Below are 12441 nucleotides of genomic sequence, written 5' to 3'. Positions count from 1 at the left end.
TCATTATTGAACAAATAGAAACAACACATTATTGTTTGAAAGGCAGTTTTGGCACATCTAGACATACCTGGAAAGAGGGAATCTCAGTTCAGATTTTTTCCTGTAAGATTGCCTGTGAGCAAGTCTGTAGGGCATTTTCTTGATCAATGATTGATGTGGGATGTCCCACCCCAACATGGGCAATACAGGGTGATATAAATCAAAACAAAACAACAAGAAAAATCCCAAAAACACTGAGCAATCCATGAAAACAATCCAAAGGCAGCATTCTTCCAAGGTTTTAGCTTTAAGGTTCTCACTCTAGATTCCTCCCCTGAGCTTCTGCTTTAGATTTCCTCAATGGACTCTTACCGGAGATATGTAAGCCAAATAAATACTTTCTTCCCCAGGTTGTTTTTGGCCATGGTTTTTATCACAGCAATATGGACCAAACTAAGACACTTATGTTCCCAGGATTGAACAAGGCTAGAGATCAGTGCATGCACACTCAAACAGATATGTAGCACGGATTCTCTCTCCTGAGTATTTAATGCAAGCATACAGGCAAATAGAAATAGACATTAAAACAGGGTGCATTTTGGGCTTAGCCTTTAAGCAAAAGTACATGGTAGCTACCTTAAGAAACAGTACTCAGGAGAAGGCAAGATGGCTTGGTAGGTAATGGTGCTTGCTGTACAAGCCTGGGCACTTAAGTCTGACTCCCTGGAATTCCTGTAAAACTAGGAAGAGAGAAACTATTTCATGAACTGGCCCTCTAATCTCCAAACCCATATCATGGTTCATGCATGCACCCCCCAAATAAAATAATTACTAGAAATCATAGTGATATTAATAATAGTAGTATTAATATAAAACAGTACTCAGAACAAAAGAACACAGAAGGAAGCTTAATGGAAATTTGAGAGTAGAGGAGATTTTAATTGAATCTAAGGGCATATATCGACAGTTTGGGAAATTTTGTCACATACTAATGTATTTATCTCACCTGGTATATCTATGTATCTATGGCTCTGCATTTGGAATGTTCTTTACAGAACCTGGCTATTCTAGGTTTGATTTAATCCTTATAATCTAAAGGGAATGTAGATATTGAAACAAAGGTGTTATTGTGTAAAAACACCCTTTCACTTTATCATGTTTTTGTTTTTATATTATCATTTTATTTGTGTTTCTTCATTTGTTTTGTACTGCTGGAGATAGAACAGGTAGACCAACGGAATTCAATCAAAGACCCTGATATCAACCCACACACCTTTGAACACCTGATCTTTGACAAAGAAGCTAAAACTCTACAATGGAAAAAAGAAAGCATCTTCAACAAATGGTGCTGGAATAACTGGATGCTGGCATGGAAAAGACTGCAGATAGATGCATATCTATCACCATGCACAAAACTTAAGTCCAAATGGATCAAAGACCTCAACACCAACCCAGTCACAGTGAACCTCTTAGAAGAGAAAGTGGGAAGTACCCTTGAATGAATCAGTACAGAAGACCACTTCCTGAACATAACAGCAGTAGTGCAGACACTGAGATCAGGAATTAATAAATGGAACTTCCTGAAAATGAGTAGCTTCTGCAAGGTAAAGGACACAGTCAACAAAACAAAATGACAGCCCACAGAATGGGAAAAGATATTCATTAACCCCACATCTGAGAGAGGACTGATCTCCAAAATTTACAAAGAACTCAAGAAGCAAGTCTCGAAAACACAAAAGGATCCAATTAAAAAGTGGGGTACAGAACTAAATAGAGAATTCTCAATACAGGAGTATAAAAATGGCTGATAGACACTTGAGGAAGTATCTTAACCATCAGGGAAACACAAATCAAAACAACTCTGAGATACCATCTCACTCCTATCAGAATGGCTAAAATAAAAAACACTAATGACAGTTTATGCTGGAGAGGATGTGGAGAAAGGGGAACACTCCTCCACTGCTGGTGAGAATGCCAACTTGTGCAGCCACATTGGAAATCAGTATGGAGATTCCTCAGGAAAACGGGAATCAGTCTACCACAAGATGCAGCAATTCCACTCATAGGCACGTACCCAAACAAGAACATCTGTTCCACTAAATTCATAGCCTCATTATTTGTAATAGCCAGAACCTGGAAACAACCTAGATGCCCCTCAACTCAAGAGTGGATAGAGAAAATGTGGTACATCTACACAATGGAGTACTACTTGGCAGAAAAAAAAAGAATCTAGAAATTTGCAGGCAAATGGATGGCACTAGAAGAAACCATCCTGAGTGAGGTAACCCAGTCACAAAAAGACAGTTCCTGTCTCTGTCTTCTTTTTAAACCTAATTCTCTTTAATGATTCTCTTCTCTAATTGGATGTCCCAAAGAAAAATTATCTTACTATCCCTCTTTTATCCTTCTTATCTATATCAGTGCTTTTTCAGTTCTGACAATACATCCATGAGCTGCTCTTAGATCTTTCTGTCCTTGTTGCTGGTAACTTTCTCCATATCCTCATTATCTCTCTTATTGACATTTGCTATGAATTTCTTCAGGTTTCCCTCTGTCGAGATTGCTTGCTTGTACTCAGCCTCTATCTTGTTGGCCATTTTCACACTTCATACTTGATCATGTTACTCTCTCCTTAAAATTTTACAGTGCATCTCCTTTGGCCAAATAATAAGGCATTCTACTGTTCATAGACTGTGTATGTCTTCTGGCCTAGTCTCTTCTTGGCTTTCTAGTTTAATCTGATAAGCTTTGCATTTCAATTTCTATTTGTATTTAATATTATCGGGTGGTTTTTTTAATTCCCCTCTCCATTTTTCTCTTTTTTTAATTTTTTCTAACTCTCAGTTATATAATGCTCTTAAGCTTATAATTTCTCAAATCACATATCATTTATAGAACATGACTCTCACTTCAAAAGAACATCACATATTCTTTATCATCCATCTCTTTTGTGTGCTTACCTAATAAAACCTCAGATTTAACATTCTCTAAAATAATCGTCTCAAACATATCCTCTCACATCGTCCCCCACCCCAAAATATGCTTTCTTTCTGTTTGTTCAGTGAAAAACTTTGGAGAAATCTGCAATTCGCCTTCTTTTATTTCACATTAGGATTAATAAACAAATCTTGCCAAGTGTATCATTAACATACATCCACATTCATGATGCACCTTACAAACACAGCTCATACTCTGTCATCTTTTAAAACAAGTTTTATTAGCATATATTAATTATACATGATGTGGGTTTCATTATCACATTTTCACATATGTATATAACTTATTTTGTTCATATTCATTATACCCATTATCTCCCTCCCAGGGGCCACCTTCTTTCTTAACACCTTCCCCTTCTACTTTCATGTTTTTCTCTTTTTTGGGAAATAACGTTTGCTTTGATTTTTATTTTTGGGGGCTTGTTAGCTTTCTTCCTGACAGTTTCATGTACTGTGGACACAGTCATTCATATACAACTCCTGTCATGTCCCCCACATTCCTGCTGACCTTGTTTCAAAGTATACCTCCCCTGCTAACATCATTTGCCTTTTCTTCCTTTTTTCTTTGTCTTTTATTTCTTTTGTTGTTGTTGTTGTTGTTACTTACAAAAGTCATCACAGCCACTATATTGGTGAAGGTGCAGTAGAAGGCACAGGATGGAAGGGGTCATGCAGAGAATGTGAGGCTTGGCATCACAAAGAGAGCCTATGAGAGGACATTAGTGAAAGTGCAGCCCCAGTTGCTTTGAATTCCCCAGGATCTGAGGATGTGCTACCATGGCATAGCCAACCAGAGCAGTGGACTGGAGATCGCCCAATATTATAAAATAAGCCATTTATGCCACCAAAGATGGAGCCAGAGTAGTGACCTAAGCTCCTTGAAGGAGCCCAGAAGTTCATAAAGTAAATCCTAGATAACAGGTGTTGAGTTCTTTATACTTCTTGGTGTTTGGTTTTGGCTTGATTCAATTGTGACTGTTTCCTGGTTCTTCCTTCTTAAAGCAATAAAGTATTTAAAACATTTAATTAATCCCTAAAAGCCCACAGTTGAGAGACTGAGTTTTTAAAGAGTTTTTAGTTTTTAAAAGAAAATTTGGATTTTTAAAGAGTCTGAATTTTAGAGTGTTTGAAATTGTAAAGATTGTGGAACTTTTAAAGTTTGTGAAATGTTTTTCTTGTGGTTTTAATGTTAATGTGTAATCTTGGGGATGAACAAGAAGGGATAGGTTGTGGCTTAACAGTAGGTTTGTGTGTCAAATTGACAATGGGTCTATTGTCTTGAATAATTATTTAAAAATATTTTATTGATTCTTTGTGACTCTAACGTCATGCAACCTGATTCCAATCATCTCCCTGTCCATTCACATCTTCACTCTGTCTCTGCAACTGTCCTCCACCCGGAAAACATAATTTTAAAGAAAATTCAAAAAGGAAACTGGGGTGTGATAATGCATCACAAAGTGCTCTTCCTGTAAGCGACCTGAAAGATGTCACTTTGAAGAAGCATTGTGTGCCATTCCGGTGGTACAATGGTGGAGTTAGCAGGTGCGCCCAGGCCAAACAGTGGGGCTGGACACAGGGTCGGTGGCCAATAAAGAGCGTTGAATTTTTGCAGCACATGCTTAAAAATGCAGAGAGTAATGTTGAGCTTAAGGGTCTAGATGTAGATTCTCTTGTCATTGAGTACATCCATGTAAACAAAGCACTAAGATGCGTCCACGAATTTACAGAGCTCATGGCCGAATTAACCCATACATGAGCTCCCCCTGCCACACTGAGATGATCCTCATGGAAAAGGAACAGATTGTTCCAAAGCCAGAAGGGGAGGTTGCACAGAAGAAAATGATATCCCAGAAGAAACTGAAGAAGCAGAAACTTATGGCATGGGAATAAACTGAGCATAAAATAAATGCAGATAAAAGTAAAAAACAAAAAAAAAACAAAAGAAAACAAAGTGGACTCTTTAGTTCATACATCCTTACTTTGTAAGTGTTCACTAAAGTGAGTCATTGGTCTGGTTTGAGGGGTCTGGCTTCTGCTGGACCCTCACTGGTGCTCCCCTTGGACATCCATTCCTGTGTCATGGAGTTCTGCAGCTTTGGATCTACAGAAGTGACCCCTTCACATTCTCCAGCCAATCTTGGATGGAGGTGGATATTGTGGTGGGCCAATTCTTAGTCCTGATTCTGGACATGGATGGCAGTTGGGTTGGTCAGTCCACCACCACTCTCGTCCATATTACCAGTGTGCGCTCTCTAGCACTGACCCAGCTAGCTCAGTACAAGGCCATTTCTCTTGCTCTCATTCCCTTGTGGCTGGCTAAAGAGCACCTATACCACCAGGGCTAGCTAGAATGTGTTGTCCAGGTGAGGTAAAGGGGCCACTCATTGGAGTGTTAAAACCTTGTGAGGGATAGGACCACTTCACCTAATCTCATGTTCCTGAGGCAAGCTCTCCTGCCTGCCCCAGGGGGCAAGGGGAGAGGTGAGGGGAGGGTATCTTTCTCTTGTCCATACCACCGCCTGACAGAAGAAGGGGTGGGGTCAGCTTCTTTGCTCTAATGCCCTCAAGGCTGGCTCACCTGCAACCCAGTCAATGGGATCAATTCTACTGTACATTCCTGGTGAGGGGCATGGCCTGCTCTCCCAAGTGCTGCAATTGGTGAGGGCCAGAACCAGGACCAGATCTCCCTAGTGCTGCAGCCAGTGATAGGTGAAGAAAACTCCTATTACCTTTCGTGGTAATAGGAGTCAAGGACTTAATAGGCTGCTACTGTGGCAGTGTCACAGAAGCAGACATACACCTTGGCAGCAGCTCAGGCCCCAACATCACTATGGCTCCAGATGGCAGGCAGGTCACCCAACTCAGACCCCTACTCCCAGCTTTTGCCTCTTCAGATCTGCTTCTCTCCACAGGACATGAACCATTTTGTCTTTCTCTCCCACATCATACCAGGTATTTTCTCTCCACAATGATACAGGATTGTCTGGGGCAGCCTGTGTTCTTTCTTTCCTGCCTAGTGCAGACAGCCCCAGGCAGGCACACGGGTCTTCTTTTGCCCAGCCCTTATTGACCTGGGTAGTTTTATGTCAACTTGACACAACTAGAGTCATCTGGAAGGAGGGAACCTCAAGTTAGACATATCCAAAGTATTCTATTGTAATCTTTGATAACTTTTCTTTTACTTGTGGGGTGGTTTTCTATACAATTTCTGATTGTTCTTTGGCTTATCTTAACAAAATATTTTTTGTTCTCATTAAAATATAAATAGGATTGTTTCTTACCGGTATTCAACCAATCAGACTCCCCATTTCACTCCATAAAACTGAGAGTTATTTTTGATTTCTTTTCTTCTTTTATGCAATATTCATTTTCCTAATGCTCATTGGAAGGTTTATAGATTGTGATATTAGCATTAAGTATACTGCAATCCATTCCTGTGTCACTAATTTATCAGTTGTGCTGTATTTTTGTTACATGTTGTTTTATAGAGCGGATATTATCATTTAACTTTTTACATGCCTCCCTATAACTGAATTGTATAATATAGGGAATGCACGAGTGTACCCTATATATATTTCTAGTTCTGTACAGCTTAGTCTACAGTATGATGTCCAGAAATGTTTGTCCAAATCATTGATTATATTAACATAAAGTGTTGCTAAGTTATAACATTGTGTATATATATACACACAAATATATATATATATATGTATATATATATATATATATATATATATAATGCTAAAGTATAGACTTTAGTTCCTGGTGATCTTATGTAGTTTTTCCTATAACCCAATGATCCTGATCCTATATCTTTTTTGTGTAGAAGAAATATCTCAGCAGGCATCTTATTAACTATAGCCTCAAAGCTGGCCTTGAAGAACTAATAGTAAAATCAGTCTCTTCTGTCAATACCTTTTGTCAGTGGCCCTGCAAGTATTTCTGATTTGTGACCACATAAATTACATATGTCTTGAAATTAGTTACACACACTAATCATATATGCTGTCCCTTAGAGAGTTTACTCTTGGTTCTTAACCTTTCATATGTCATAAACTGTTAAAGGTGTGTTGAGAGCATTCACTATGAATTTCGACATAAAGAGCCACTTCTGTTCCTTTGAGCTGGCAGACAAAATGACCAGAATCTCACCCATGGACTCCATATATCCCATGTTAAGGATGATGGACCTCAGGCTAGAATATTTCTTTCGTCTTACTACTCTAAATGATTGTGTAATGTTTGGTGAAGTGCGTACTATATTTCTTCATAACTCAATTTTTCATTCTGCAAAGAGAGCAAAGACTCTTACTGCAAATTCAGGAAACATGTGGGCAGACCAAATCTCGTAAGTACTACTCTAATTAAACATACTATCAAGGAAGAAATTATTAAAATTAAAAAAATTTAAACTAAATTTATTGATAAACTACTGGGCTTTATATAAAGGTAACTCACTTTGATAAGTGAGCAGAGTAACCTGAACTCAGTTCATCTAGATGTAAGAGAATATCACAGAAAAATACATTGAGGTCTCTGAGTAAAGGTTTCCTTTGAAAATAAGTAACTGATTCTGAAGCCAGCGAGTACTCTGCTCTTCTTAATCTGTGAAACTGCTCTTAGCATCAATCTCTCTTTATCGTGTGATTAATAAAGCAATCATCTCTGTTAAAGATTTATTTCTCCTTTTGTAAAAACTGATGGCATGTGTTTAATGAAACTGTAAAATCTGATCAATGTCCCCCAGCCACACATGAAAGGAATTCAGTACTGCATACACAGTAATGATTTGAATGTCTGTCCATGAATTTTTTAATTTTAAAAATTCTTTTTCCAGCAAAAAATAAAATAGATTTGAGCATTATCATCTGTTTTAATAATCATTCCTCTTGATACTTTGGCATTTTAGAGTTCTTGAGGATGGCCATGTGACTCTTGACACTCTCTCAAATTCCATCTCTGGAAGAAGCCATACTGTCTATTCCATTACTTCCACCATTTTAGATTTTACATATAAATATGAACATAAGTTTTTTTTTACCTTTTATTGTCTGACTTATTTCAATAACATCTCCAGTTTCATAGTGTTCACATTGTGTACATATAGGTATATAGACACCTATAGACTGCATATAATACAGCTAGGTTTGTGAACATATAATTATGTACATGATATAATATTTATATTTTAAATAAAGGATGTTTGTTGGTTTGTAGTTCTTTAAACATATTTTATTTATCTAGCTATCCTTTGCCTAAGAGTTTGGTCAGCTCTCTGTCTCAGGTGTTGTGAATGATGTTATGATCATCACAGGAATGTAATTTCTGCAAAATGCTGTTACTTTCCTTTTGATGTATATTCAGTAGGGGATGCTTCAGCATGTCTGTAAGATTCTGAATAGATCTTGACGATTTCTCATGAATCCAGTTGTGTTTATATTCCCACCACTGTTCTTCCATGTTCTTATTCTTTATATCTTCATTTTGATTTTTTATCTGTTGTCTTTACAGTAGTAACATCATATATGTTTGAAGCAACGTTTCTCACTAAAGACTTCATTCATAGGCCCTTTCTGATTAATCACAAGTGGTAATTTTCTGTCTTCATTAGTGAAACATTTATTTCAATTCTTCACCAAATTTTCAATTGACTAATTTTTAGTTTGTAATATTCTTGTTATTTGGTAATAGTTACTCATGTATTTTGGATATTAATATTTCATCAGATATATGGTTTACAATTATTCTCAAGCTGCATTTTAATGTTTTGATGGTGTGCTTTGCTGTACAGATGATCTTCACTTTGATGAAACCTTTCTTTTAACTTTTCCATTTGACACTGACACTTTTGGTAAGTTATTAAATAATCATATTTAAGACCAACATAAAAAAGCTTACCTTGTGTTTTCATCATTTTTGCGCAGTTTTAAACTTATATTTGATTCTTGTATTCATATTTACAAAATAGTGGAATAAGACAAGGATTTGATTTAATTACTTTGCTTACATATATCCAACATTGCCACATAATTTTGGTGCATTTACAAAGATTTTTCTGGGCACTATATTTGTTCCATCAGTTTATGTGTTAATTATATGTCTACCTGGTACTATTCTGATTATTACAGCATTAATATGGAGTCTGAAATCAGAAGACATGATACATACAAATTTGTTTACCTTATTTAACATGGATTTTCTTACTTGGAAACTTTTTTCCCTGTCAATTCAGAATTCTATTCGATAATTGTTCCAATATCTGTAAAAATGACATTGAAGTTTTAACAAAAACTACACTGCCTCTAATTTTTTGGAAAAGCATTATTTTCATTATATTAATTATTTCAAATAGTGAACATTAAGTACATTTCCTTTTATTTTTATCTCAACCTTTTTATTAATGTTTACAATATTTAGTATCTTTAGTCTTTACCTCGAGAAAGCTTATTCCTAATCCATTCTTTGAGATGTCATTGCAGATGAATTATTTTCATAGATTTTAGTACAGTTTATTAATATATAAAATGATTGTGTATGGATTTGAAATCTGTAACTTTATCTATTACTTCTATGTAGTTGGCGAAATCATTAAGTTTATCTGTGTATCAGGTAGTATGGTATGGGTCTTTGTGTTAGGATTTGTCATTGAAGCATCTTTGTTATATTTTTAATGTTCTGTTAAATGTGTTCTTCACCTTCAAGATTTCTGTTTAATTCTGCTCAATATTTTCATTTCTTTAGTAAAAATGCATTTCATGCGCTGATCTACTTAGTTGTTGGTCTGTGCTTCCCATTGAGCTTATTAAAGATGATTCATTAGAATTTTCCAGAAAATCTATAATTCTCCATTGGGGAGGGTGATAGTTGATAGACAGTATAGCTGATATATGGATAGCGTCCTTACCCTAGTTTCAGCAGTCTTTATTCCAGATGCACTTATGAATGTCACTCCCATATATACTTGGGATGTCTTAAGTAGTTACTGCCCAGAATACTGGTTGGGAAGACCTGGCCTTGCAGGGTAGTAGAGAGAAGCTTGACACAAATTATAAGTTTCAATATTTTCAGCCAAACCACTAGTAGACCTCTTCCCTTGGAACACAAAGGTGGATTTTTTATCAGGTTCCTGGGAAGAGGATGTCCCTGACCTACTGATTAGAGGAGCAGGCATATGGGTCTACTTCATAATCCACATTTGTGTTGAATTTCATAGGCATCATCTTAGGCACAGTCAAGCGTGGTTTTGGTAGACAGCTAAGTGATGAGGATGACTCTCACTTCACAGCTGAGAGGTTTAAAGGCAGGTCTCAGGCCACGGAGATGAAAGTAGGCAGCAAACACCAAGGAGTGGAAGTGCATTTAAGGCTGTACCTTTGGCAGATATTGCTGGTGGCAGAAGCAATCCTAAACAGGTCTGTATCTGAGCCCACAAATGATGGGAATGTTTCCAGTTCTGTTGGCAGAACTACAGGTTGTCACTTTCAAAGAAAAGAATCCTTCAGAATTATGAACTTTGGCTTTACTGACCATCATACTTTTGTAACCTCCTACCTGAACCATGACTCTCACAATTCCCAGATAGGGGTTCAATGTAAAATTTGTATGCATGTGCCAAAGAGAAAGAATACTTAGCCTTTTAATTGCTGATCATCCTCTTCTTAATTCATCCTTCTAGAGTGGAGTGTATATAACACACCTTCTTAGCAGAGACAATGATAACAAGCCTCTCTTCACATTTCTTGAATGAAACCTGTTCTTGAGTCCCTAGGGCTCAGGGGAGTTCAATGGGCTAATAGGCAATCCCAGCTGAACCTTGGCAGACCTTCCTACCAAACCTCAGGGGTTACAGTATTTGTAATTCAACCCCAAAGGCATTTATGAACAGCAATAGTGAAAGTGCTTGCCTGTGGCATATTGCCAAGACCCTATTAGAAGTCTCTCAGAAGTGCCTGGCAGCAGATATAAAGGCTGCAAAAGGACGATTACAGTCTGTCAATTGAATCATCTACATGTGGAGTATGCATTTAGTTTTCTTGATTGCAGATGTAAATTCAAACGACCCTAAATATAGACTCTCTGGCAAATGCCATCCATGTATGTGAGAGATGCTGCAAAGACACTGGGGATGTTTATAGTCATCTCAGCTTTTCTGGGGTACAAGTCTTAGCTACAAGAAACCTTCCATTGAACTGGAAACTAATATGCTCCCCTGGTCATTTGGTCTACTTACCTTTGAGTCAACTAGGTAAATGGAAATAACAGAGTTAGATGAGATGATTGACTCAGCATGCCCAGTAGTGGTACACAGTGAGGGTGAGAAACCGTTTGTCTGGAGCGCAGGAAAAAAACAGCTATCCCTTTGTGTTACCCTGTGCTGTGATAAAGGTCAACAGAAAAAAAGAGAACCCAATCCAATCATAATGTAAATGCCCCAGACCATCCATGAATGAAGAATGTGTATGGGATGTATAGAAGAAGGTGTTTATAAGTACTACAGGCTGCAGAACACTACAGTGGCAGAAATGAGAACTGTAGTTCATACTTTAATCTTATAATGCTAAGGATATGTTTGTTCATGTACTAACATGCATTAAGCACATATTTAAGTTTTCCCTCTATTTCTTCTCTGAAGATTTATTATTACTATTTATTTAAGTTTCCTTGTGTGACTTTGTATGTTTACATTTGTATACAGATATCTGTGGAGGCCAGAAAAGGGCATTTTGTACCATGAAGCTGGAGTTCCAGTAAGTTGTGAACTGCCCTGCATTGGTTTTGTGGACTCTCTTATTCTAAAAGGATAGCTCTATGAATGTCTGAGCTCTTTCCAGTTTTCCTTTAATTTCTTTACCATGCTGTATATTATAATTGAGATAATATAAGTGACTAAATTTTATTAACCTGTATTATGCATGTCGAATCCGTGCTGGCTGCTTGAGTCTCTGTGAGTTCATATAAGACTTGCTCAGTTGGTTTAGAGGACCTTGTTTTCTTGGTGTTCTACATGCCCTTTGGCTCTCACATCACTTCTGCCTCCTTCTCCACAGAGTTCACTGAGTTCTGAGTGGTGGGATTTGTTGGAGACAGCGCCTTAAGAGTTGTGTGTTCCAAAGTCTCTGTCTCTGTCTCTGCTAGTCTTTATATTTGGTTGTGGGTATCAGTATTTGTTTCCATCTGCCTTAAGAGGATGCCACTTTGATTATGGTTGAGAAGGCACTGATCTATAAATATAGAAGAATATCATTAGTAGTCATTTTATTGTTACATTTTTTATAGACTGTCAGTATTTGCTTTTACTCCATATCTCTGAAATATCTTATAGATGGTTCTTACTTACCGAAATTGTATTGGGTATAGGTTCCAGCTCCAAGAGTGTACCTTAAGTCAATTAGCCATTGGTTGATTACTGTCCCCAAAGCTTTGTGCCACCACCAATGGCATATTTTACAAGCAGATGAGCAGC

The 12441-nt window shown here is 37.3% G+C and overlaps 1 pseudogene; it reads left to right on the top strand.

The window, feature by feature from the left end:
* Positions 1 to 645: 645 nt before the first annotated feature.
* Positions 646 to 4893, top strand: LOC110340137 (annotated as a pseudogene).
* The last annotated feature ends 7548 nt before the right edge of the window (positions 4894 to 12441 follow it).

This window comes from Mesocricetus auratus, unplaced genomic scaffold, assembly GCF_017639785.1.
Source record: "Mesocricetus auratus isolate SY011 unplaced genomic scaffold, BCM_Maur_2.0 Super-Scaffold_6730, whole genome shotgun sequence".
Classification (NCBI taxonomy): Eukaryota; Metazoa; Chordata; class Mammalia; order Rodentia; family Cricetidae; genus Mesocricetus; species Mesocricetus auratus.
The sequence above is the reverse complement of the archived record's forward strand: the minus strand, read 5'-3'. Positions and strand labels throughout refer to the sequence as shown.